This window comes from Alligator sinensis, unplaced genomic scaffold (genome assembly GCF_000455745.1).
Source record: "Alligator sinensis unplaced genomic scaffold, ASM45574v1 scaffold486_1, whole genome shotgun sequence".
Lineage (NCBI taxonomy): Eukaryota > Metazoa > Chordata > Crocodylia > Alligatoridae > Alligator > Alligator sinensis.
The window spans coordinates 639135-648977 of NW_005842053.1; positions in this window are offsets into that span (position 1 = coordinate 639135).

Sequence of the window (9843 nt, forward strand, 5' to 3'; positions counted from 1 at the left end):
TTCCCTACTGAAGTCAATGTTAAAAGTTCCATTTGCATTATTGTGGCCCAATGTGAAAATTGAGATCAAGTCATGCTAACATAGTCCACTTAGGGCCTGATCCAATGTTTATTGAAGCGTTTCTAAATTTTACTACCCTGTTATGGTCTTTTCATAATTGTTAATGGTATGAAGGACATTTTATTCTGCTCTGCTTGCTATCAATGTGCATGTAAAATATGCATTATTCACAGTTCTTTTCATCTTGGAAACTGACTTTTCATTTCTCATGGTGTTTCATACATTAGGAAAGAAGAATACAAAGGTGAAAATAAAACCCTGAAAAAAATTACATCCAAAGTTGAGGTTTGTGCAACAGCTAGTTGGTGAGACTTGGGTATCTGCCCTAGTTAAATTACCTAGCCATTTTGAAGAGCTGTACAATCCACTTACAGAAAAAGTTTTTACTGAGGTGAATCCCACTGATAATGGAGCAGAGTGAGAGTCTTAAGTCAGGTAATGCCTTCACTGAGTGCTAATTACAAGTCTAGTAATGGCAAGAGTCCACTTATAGTAGAGACATTTCTTGGACAAAAAGATGTTTGCAGGGAGTAATGTAATGTGCTTCTTGGTTCATCTGCAAACATTGAGGTGTCCTGTAAGTCAAGACAATTCAAAAGCTTTTAGAATATTCTGAAAAACTCTGTTTTGACTTAATTTCATTTCTTGCCTGATACAAAAAAGCACCAGATCTTCACATTTTTTAAAGTTTAGATTCTGTCCAGCTTCAAGTAAATATACAAGTTAGAGTTTCATTTTATTAAGAAAATGTCCTAATCTGTAAATATTAGTGTATTTAAGATGTTTAACATTGGTATTTATTTGTATTGCAGTAGCATGAAGCATTGTCATTAAATGCTATCCATTAAAAACAGATTGTTACGCTGGATGGTCCTTCCATGAGAAGGTAACTAAAAATAGCCAGGAAAGCAATGAAATGGAAGAAGAGCAGAAGAGAATAAATAAAAACATTTTAAAAACCTAAAAAGAATTACGGTTTAAATGCAAAGCAGAAAAGGAAATTAAGTCATGTGATTAAATTGTGAAATTGAAACCTAGTCCAGTAAAAACACTGAGGCCTGTGTTTCACCTCAATCCAGTGAGTAGTTCCACTGAAGTCAGTAATGCTGCTTGCATGTTTATAGTTGTGTCTATGCTTAAATTCTTTGCGGGGCTCCTTAATTTCAAACACCTTTGAAAGTGAGCTAAGCCTTTGATGGTGCATTTTTTTATAATAACCTGAATTGATAGATCACTTAAATAGGCAGGTTAAATCTTGTAGATATTACACAATTTAAAAACCTTCATATTGGATATTAAGTAGAAGTTGTTCACTAATCAAAATAAAACTAAATAGAAAACTTTTAATATTTTAACTGCTTTGCACTCAAAACATTTATTTAAGTGTTCCTGGGGGCGAGGGGGGGTTGGGATATTAGACTGTCCTTTCCATAGAAGGTGTTTGTCCCAAGTCATATTGCATATATTGAATGCTGTGACATTATTGCTAGTGAACTATAAATATTTTTAGCAAAGATACTCAGCAGAACTTCCTAACACAATCAGTGATTTGGATTCTGGAATATGTTGGCACTAGCACTACTGTAATTCTGAAATGGCTTTGAGAAATGAAATACTACATGTACACAGAGCACTCATCTCATAGTTGCAGGCCTGGTCCTGAGTAGCATAGCTAGGGGTGGGCAAGAAGGGCACCCACCCTGGGTGCCAAATTAGAAGGAATCATTCCTCCATCCCTCTAGAGTCCATGTCCTGGCAACATACCCATGCTAGGAACTCCAAAACAGGCCCCAGCTGAATTGCTGTCACCATTGCCAAATGCTGTGCCCACCTTGCCTGTTGGTCTTGAAACAGCATCAGCAAGAGACTGTTTTGGAGTTTCTGGCATGGGTACACTGCCAGGGCATGGACTCTGCAGGGGTGAGGGAATTATTCTAGTGCCCCTCTATGGCAGGATGGACCCTAGGATGGCCATGGTGCCCCCCTAGGGGCTACCCTCATTCTGCCCACACTCTCAATCCTCTATATAACTTCCCTGATTTCTCACCTGCCACGCCCTGATGTTCTTTTGTTATTGATTGGGAGGTTGCTTCTGAGTCCCAGGGTGTTTTCAATGAATCTAACCAATTTCTTAGGGTTGCTGGATTCTCACTAACCCAAAACTTCATGGCCACAGGTGTTTCTTGTTCCCTGGTGGGTCTATTTGTGCCTGGCTGGCACTATTCCAAGCCAGTGGTCACCATCTGTGACCTTACTAGTGCAAACTAAGCCTTAAGGCTCTTAATTATGGCCTCCAGCACCCCCCATAGCCACACCCATGCCTCACAGGTGTGGCTTTGTCACCGTTTCCCTTCCAGTATAAGTTTTAACCTCCTTAGCCTACAGGCTACTCAGGCTGTAGACTGGTAGCCTGGGGCCACTTGCTCTGGTCTTGCCTTTCAGTCTCAGCCTCTTCTTGTTGGCCTCAGCTTGACTCTGTCACCCACTCTGGGCTCAGGCTCTGGCCCTCTCTCTCTCAGCCTACCTCAGTCTCATGCCCCTAGCCCTGGCAGCACTCAAAACCTGGCATGCCCCTTTGGCCTCCTTTTCACCCCTGCAGCCAGCAACTGGTTCTCCAGTTCCCAGTCCTCCAGTACAAATGAAAACAGTAATGCAAGCAACATAAATGAAAGCAACTGCTTTAAGCTCAAACACTCCAAGTCCCCTCTGGGTCACCATGCCATTGATTTAATAGATTTCACAGACATTAGAGCTGGAAGGGACCTCATAAAATCATCGCGTCTAGCCCCCTGCCCAAGGGGCAGGTAGTCAGCTAGAATCAAAGGTTCCCAGCAAGATAAGCATCCAAATGTTTCTTAAAAGTGTCCAGGGTAAGTGCTTGCACCACCTCTGGAGGCAGTCTATTCCAGGCCTTGGGGGTTCGGACAGTAAAGAAATCTTGCCTTATGTCCAGCCTGAAATGGTCTTGCAGGAGTTTGTGACTGTTGGACGTTGTTATTCCTTGAGATGCTCTGGTGAACAGGCATTCTCCCAGATCCTGATGCACACCTCTGATGTAGTTACAGGCTGCCACCAAGTCACCCCTGAGCCTGCACTTTTCCAGACTGAAGAGTCCCATAGCTCACAGCCTGTCTCCATAAGGCCTGTTCTCTTGCCCTCTGATCATGCGTGTGGCTCTCCTCTGCACTCTTTCAAACTTTTCAACATCATTCCTGAATTGTGGAGCCCAGAATTGGATGCAGTGCTTAGAGGCCTCCTCCCCATTCACTAGCTCTCTTAGCTATGAAAACACTAACATGGTCTGCAGCTCCCACTTCTTGCCAGTGTGAACTGGTAGAAGCTCTTTTCCTTAAATCAGGGCTGCACCAGCCCCTCTCTCAGGGACCCAGGCTAATACCCCCTGCGCTCCTCCCCTTCCAGTCAGGTATTCTCCTGACCTCCCACAGATGTGTCCCCTCAGCCTCCAGAGCAACTTATTGCTGTCCTCTCGCCAAACTGCCGTAGTTCCCTTGCTGCCTATTCAGGGCTTTGCCCTTTTGCCCTATTGCTGGCAGCTAACTGCACAATAGACATTTGCAGCCTATGGGTCCGTGGCTGCCTACCTCCCTGCAGCTATCCCAGCTTTAGCTACTTTCTCCCACTTGGGACAATATCTGCTGTGATTTCTCCCTGAAAGTAACAGAAGTCCCTGGCTCCCTGTTTACCCTCCCAACTTGGTGCCTCTCTTGCCTACCCTTACTGAGAACAAGGCCTGTGGTGCTCAGATGAGCTGCGTATAGATGCAGTATTTCATTTCTCAAAACTATTTAGCCCTCAGAATTGCAGGCCCTCTACCCCCAGCTCTGAAACCCTGCATTCCCCCTGCTTTCAGAACCATGCCTAACCTAGCCCCACTTTCCCATGGGGTTTGCCCTGGGTGTCAACTCTGCCTGATATGCTACTACTGGTCTTTATGGTATTTCTCAGACAAAACAGAAAATAGCTTAGATACTGCAACTGAAAAAATACCAGTTTTAACAGTAACAATAGTTGCTGGAGTCCTTCTATATGACAGGGATGTACAACCTTTTGAAACCCTGACCCATTTCATATATCTGGAGCCAGATATAATATTCAGTCTCTTGTGATCAGTCTTGCATTGCAGCTCTCTACATTGGCTTCTAGCACAGAAAGTTGAATATTTCTTCTATGAATCAATTTATAAGACACTATTATTAATATGCATTGTCATCATATGCTGTAACGTGATGCTGGATCCATAAAGAAGTCTTGGGTCCCTTAACATGGCAATGGCACTATGACAGATTGGCCAGAGTAGTAGCAATAGCAGCAGAACAAAAGAATCCACACAATTTGGAGAGCTGAAAATAGCTTGGTCATACTCAACAGATGAAGAAACACAATTGTCCTTTTCCTTTTTTGTTATCATCAGAGTGATAAACTGAGGCCCCTTATCTGTGAGTACTTACTTTCATGTATAATCATAAAGGCACGTCTATACTGCATCTGCAGGGATCCTGAGACTATTGCTAAGAACAACCCTTGCCTATTAGATCCACCTCTGTATGTACAACATGGTAAAGAAATTCCAAGTGGAGAAACAGAAGCATTAGTGTTTTCAGTAGTGGACCTCAAAGGACCACCAAAAATCCCAATTTGAATACTAAAAAATGGGAAGGCTTCCTTTGGGCACCATTTTGAGGAGCATATATGAGACCACACCAGACACAGACCGCAGGAATGGAAACTTACGGCAACTCTCATCTTCCTATTTAAAAATTGTGATGCTTGCTTCACCTGGGTAGGCAGATTGCACATCTGGCTTCCTGTGGTATTCCCTATTCCTGTGCTTTTATCCTGCACCCCTAGGAGTACAAACACAAGCTGCCTAGAAGGGTTTTAACATTCTTCCATGTTGTTCCTTATACTTTATCCATTATGCCTGTCTGGCACTTAGAGCTGTCAGATAAATATTTCTCTTTGGTGGTACTATCCCCCCTGATAAGGAAAACTGGCTATATGAGATGGGTTTTGTATATCATATTCTTGTGAGATCCATTGTGAGCTACGTTTATCCCAGCTTTAACATATTGTCCCCTTACATCTGAGTTTCCTTAGCTCTGTTTAGCTCGTGGGTTGTAATATGTAATTACAAGGGTGAGTTCAGACAGATTTTTCAAGAGATGGATGATTTGTAAAAGAAGAAGGGAGATGGTGCCTCACAGAGTGATACAATGAGCCACTGATGCTGCCCTTTTTAACAAAAGCCTCTTTGCAAAAATTCCTCCCTTAACATGTGATAGACCTTGTGCCCCAGGGGCACAGTTGTTCACAGACAGGAACAAGTGAGGAAGTGGGAAATCTATTCATTTCTTTTTCCATTGAAGTAAACAACATTTTCATTTAACTTTAACCCTGGAGGGGCAACATCACCATTTAACAAACAAATGTGTAGTAAGTACATTTTCTTGAAATATTTACGGTATCATTTATTATGGCACTGATAATATATCACTGAGTTTAGCCTGTGTAATTTGACTTGGGTGAAGACCTTGCAGTGGACAAGAAGTAGTCTTTTTTAGGGTGTGGAAAGAGGTTATGCTTAGAATATTTTCAATATACTTTAAACCCCAAGGCTAGGTACAGACATTCAAAAAGCCTGTGGCAGAATCGATCCAAATTATGTGGTTTTCTGCAAGCAGCATAGGTTAAATTGATAGTGATAAAACACACATTCACCCTTTGGTGGGGGAGGCAAATCTTAGATTGGGTTTCACCATTTTTAACCAGTTTGTGGGCTGAACTTCTGTTCTGTCATGGGTATAGACCAGTTTCCAATCACTTTGACCAGTAAAAGTGTAGGGCATTTTCACACGTGCTCCAGGAGGCATGGGGGGAGGGGGCGGGGGGTAGATTGCTACCAGTTGAACTGCCAGACTAAATTAAAAGTTCCTAAGCATCATGTGTATCAGTGTCCCCCACACTGAAAAATGGTGGCGGGGCACTTTGAACTAAAACTCGTTCAATGAGCTTTAGTTCAAAGCGATCCGTTGCCATTTTTCAGCATGGGAACACTGATACACATGATGCTAGGATCTGCTGGAGCATGTTAATTTTCAGACTGAGTTAATTGAGTCTGCTCCGACAGCACATTGGAGCCAGCTCGCTGCACATGTATAGGAACCTGTAATGTCTGTACCAAGACTCTAGATGTACAGGTCACTTCAGACTGGCTTAAAGTTCCTGAAACATTTCAAAAGCACAGCAGAAAAATCAAATACTATTCTGGGCTGGTCCCCTGTAAACTGGCTTAATGTTGTTACTAGTGCAAACTAAGCCTCAGGGTTCTTAATCATAGCCTCCAGCATCCCCCATAGCCACACCCATGCCGCCCAGGTGTGACTTTGTCACCATTTCCCTTCTAGTATAGGCTTTATAGACATGGAGCATTACTTGCTTAGAATCTGGTCAGTCTTCCATGCATCTTGAACTGCACTGCTTCTCGCTGCCCAACTCCCCCCACTCCAGCACATGTAGGGCAAACGGCTGCTCTGGAATTCAGCCAGACTATACTGTCCAGACCCCAGCTCCCAACCTCACCACCCTTCATTGCAGCAGGCAAACCATGCTGCAGGAGCAGAAGCAGGTACTGTTTTTAAGTTCTCAAATGAAGTAAAAATCCTGCCCTGCACTCTTGGTACTCATTCCCTTCCCATACAGCCACAGCAGCATGTCCCCTTCCCTTCAGTCCTGCCTTCCCCTGCCCATCACTACTGCTGTCCCCACTGTTTCCAGCTGATCTCCCTATGTGGTTTCCAGAGGACTGCAGGCTCCAGGGAGCAGGTGGGGGCTCCAGAACCACTCTTGCTCCTTACTGCCAAGAACAGCAATGATAATATTGGTGGGTGGGTCCCCCCCGGTGCTCCAGGTCAGCCTGAGAGCAAGCATGGGGACGGGAACATGCCCACCACCTGGTGGGAATGAATCAGGAGCATCTCTGAAACACCAGCCTCAGAAGTAGGGGGAACAAAGGGGCAAAGAAATACTGCTGAGAGGGAAGGGAAGGGAGAGATTCTTACCTGCTTTGGGGACCACTGCTCCCATGGTATAGTTCCAAAGGGAGGCCTGGCCATACCTCTGCCCCCCCTTCTCTATCTGCCTCTGGCCCTGCTATGTGCTGGGGGGCTGTGTTGCCCCCACCTAGTGGTTTCCAGGGGGCTGCATGTTCTGGGGCCCTGCAAGATCTCTGTGGCTTTTCAACCCCTGCCTTGAAAGCCATGATGTCATTTCACTTCCTGCTAGAGACTGCCCTCTGGGGTGTCAGGTTCAGTGGGGATAAGAGGAAGAGTGGAAGGGCTGCCAGGGGCTAAGGAAGTTGTGTGGCTTGCTTTTCCACTCACAGAGGTTTTGGGGAACCCTTGGAGCAGAAACCAAACATGGGGAGCCACACAGCCCCCCAAACCTGGCAATCCCTGCACTCCTCCCTGAAAGGTCTGGGCACTCTGCCACCTCCTCCCCATTCAATGGCATTTTGGCAGTAATCCCTGAAAGGCAATAGTTCTCATTAGGACCCTTAGCAGTGAATGTGCAGAGACTTCTGTCCAAGGACACTTGTGAGCTAGTTCCCAAGCAGTAACATTCTAGAAATGGTTCAAGTGTCATGTCTGTCTGCAGCCTCAAAGCACGTTTCTTTTGATTATCTCCCAGTTGGCCCATTCCAAAGGTGAAAAATATTTGCTCTTCAAAGGTATTTTTTATGAGTCTTTGAGACAGGATATTTTTGGCAGAGATGATTTAACAGCATTGCCCGAGGCAAGATAAACACCCCAAACATTCTCTTCAATTCAGCGACAGATTTTTGTTATGATACGCTTCCAATACGTTATGATACTCCAATTTCTTATGATACTCTCTCAGATAAATTTACAGCCAAGTGTAGAGAGGCTGATTTGTCTGCAGAAGTAAAGATTCAGTCACATGCTTTTATTTGAAGAACTGTTTCTTCCTAACGCCAGAGTAAAAATTCTGCTGATTGTAGTCCCAAGAGGAGGTTGTCAGATCAGAAATTAAGCACAGCATGTATTTGTTTGGATTATCTCAGGAATTCTCCTTTTCTTTTTGATGCTTGTTTCAACCCCTCATCTCCCAAGTATGATTGTGTGATTACAGTTTCATGTAAAGTGTCAAGAGTTTGTTCAGGAAGTAAACATGTCCTGCTGGCCAAATCTGTTTTTGTAATGGTAACCCCATGGGTTGTGTGCTTCTAGCACAGTATTTGTGCCAGGAGTCCCTGTCTTAAACAGGGGAGGTTAAATGTCAGTCTTGCCTTGCAGCTGTTTTCAGTGAGCTTTGGCAAAAGTTCACCAGTATATCCATAAACTTACAGTGTCATTACTATAGAAGAACATTAATCAATGTTAGCTGCCTCATGATGACCTCAGAACACTCTTGCATTGTGATTTTGAAGGGAGCTGCAGAGAGTTTCTCATGTTCAGAGTCGTTCCTATATGTTCAGCAGAACAGCTGTAAACATCAGTTTGCTTCAGGTTTATGTTACATTAACTTTGACACTGAACACCCTTTCAGCTGAAGACATGAAAATGTCGTCCTAAGAGTAGTTTTATTTCTCCAGAACCTCATTAAATGATATGAGACGATGGTGATTATCTTCTTCTGTTTTGGAGTAGTTACATTTTTGTGATTATATAAATGATGCCCGGCTACTACAATAGTTTTCCTATGGCCAATAAAACAAGTAAAATATATAAAAGTGTATGCATTTTGTGAGCTTATTATGGAGCCAGATAATTGACTATTTGTCCTTGCAAGATGCAGACAGGAATCACAAAGTAAACAGTAAGTAATGATTTTTAAAAAGACAGAATGATAACTCTGCAAAGGCTCGCCTAGCTAACAAAACTGTGTGTAATCTGCCACTTTTTCACAGGTAAGAGAGAAAGCTAATCAGAATTCATCATATTACCACTTCAGATTTCTAAAGGAAGCTATAATCTGCTGCTCAGGGTAGCATGTCACAGTGATATATTTTGAATATAAATGAAATGGGTTCTCAGGCTACTGAATTCCACTAGGCTTTTCAAGCTATACTATTGGTCAGATACTGAAGAAACACAGACTACATGCATACTTAGAGAGCAAGATTAGAGACAGCTTAGTTACAATTTCTAAGGTAAACATGGTATTACTCTGTGGTTATGAATGGATTTGATTAAATTAAAACCACCAGTTCTCATAAAAAGCACTGTCTTATTCCTTCCTAACTCAGTTGATCACATTCAACACTGACATGAGCAAATGAACGTCCAGTGAAGTCGCACTCATTTTATACCACATATATTTTTAATTATTTGAAACAACACACTTTCAATACATTTTTTTTTTTTAGTATTGGTAGCACAAGAGGTAATGTATTAGTACCATCATGTTTAAAAGTGCCAGTCACGTGGGAGAATTTGATCACTCTAGGGGCTGTACAAATACAGAACAAGGAGATGGGCCTTTTCTCAAATCCCTCACAAATTAGTTGGAATGTTGCTTTCTTTTGTGTGTAAAAGTGCTAGTTGTGGCCTAACGTACTATATGAGTTTTTGCACAACAGTAACATTTCCTTAAGACATTGTAGAATGGCTTGCAAATCCAGCTACGTCAACCAAACAGTCTTTGGCATCTGTTCTTGTAGTTAACAGGGTCTAGGGTTGGGAAAACCTCCTACCTCTGATTTGTGTCAGATCCCATCTCTTTTCTCCAATGAGTTCATCAGTT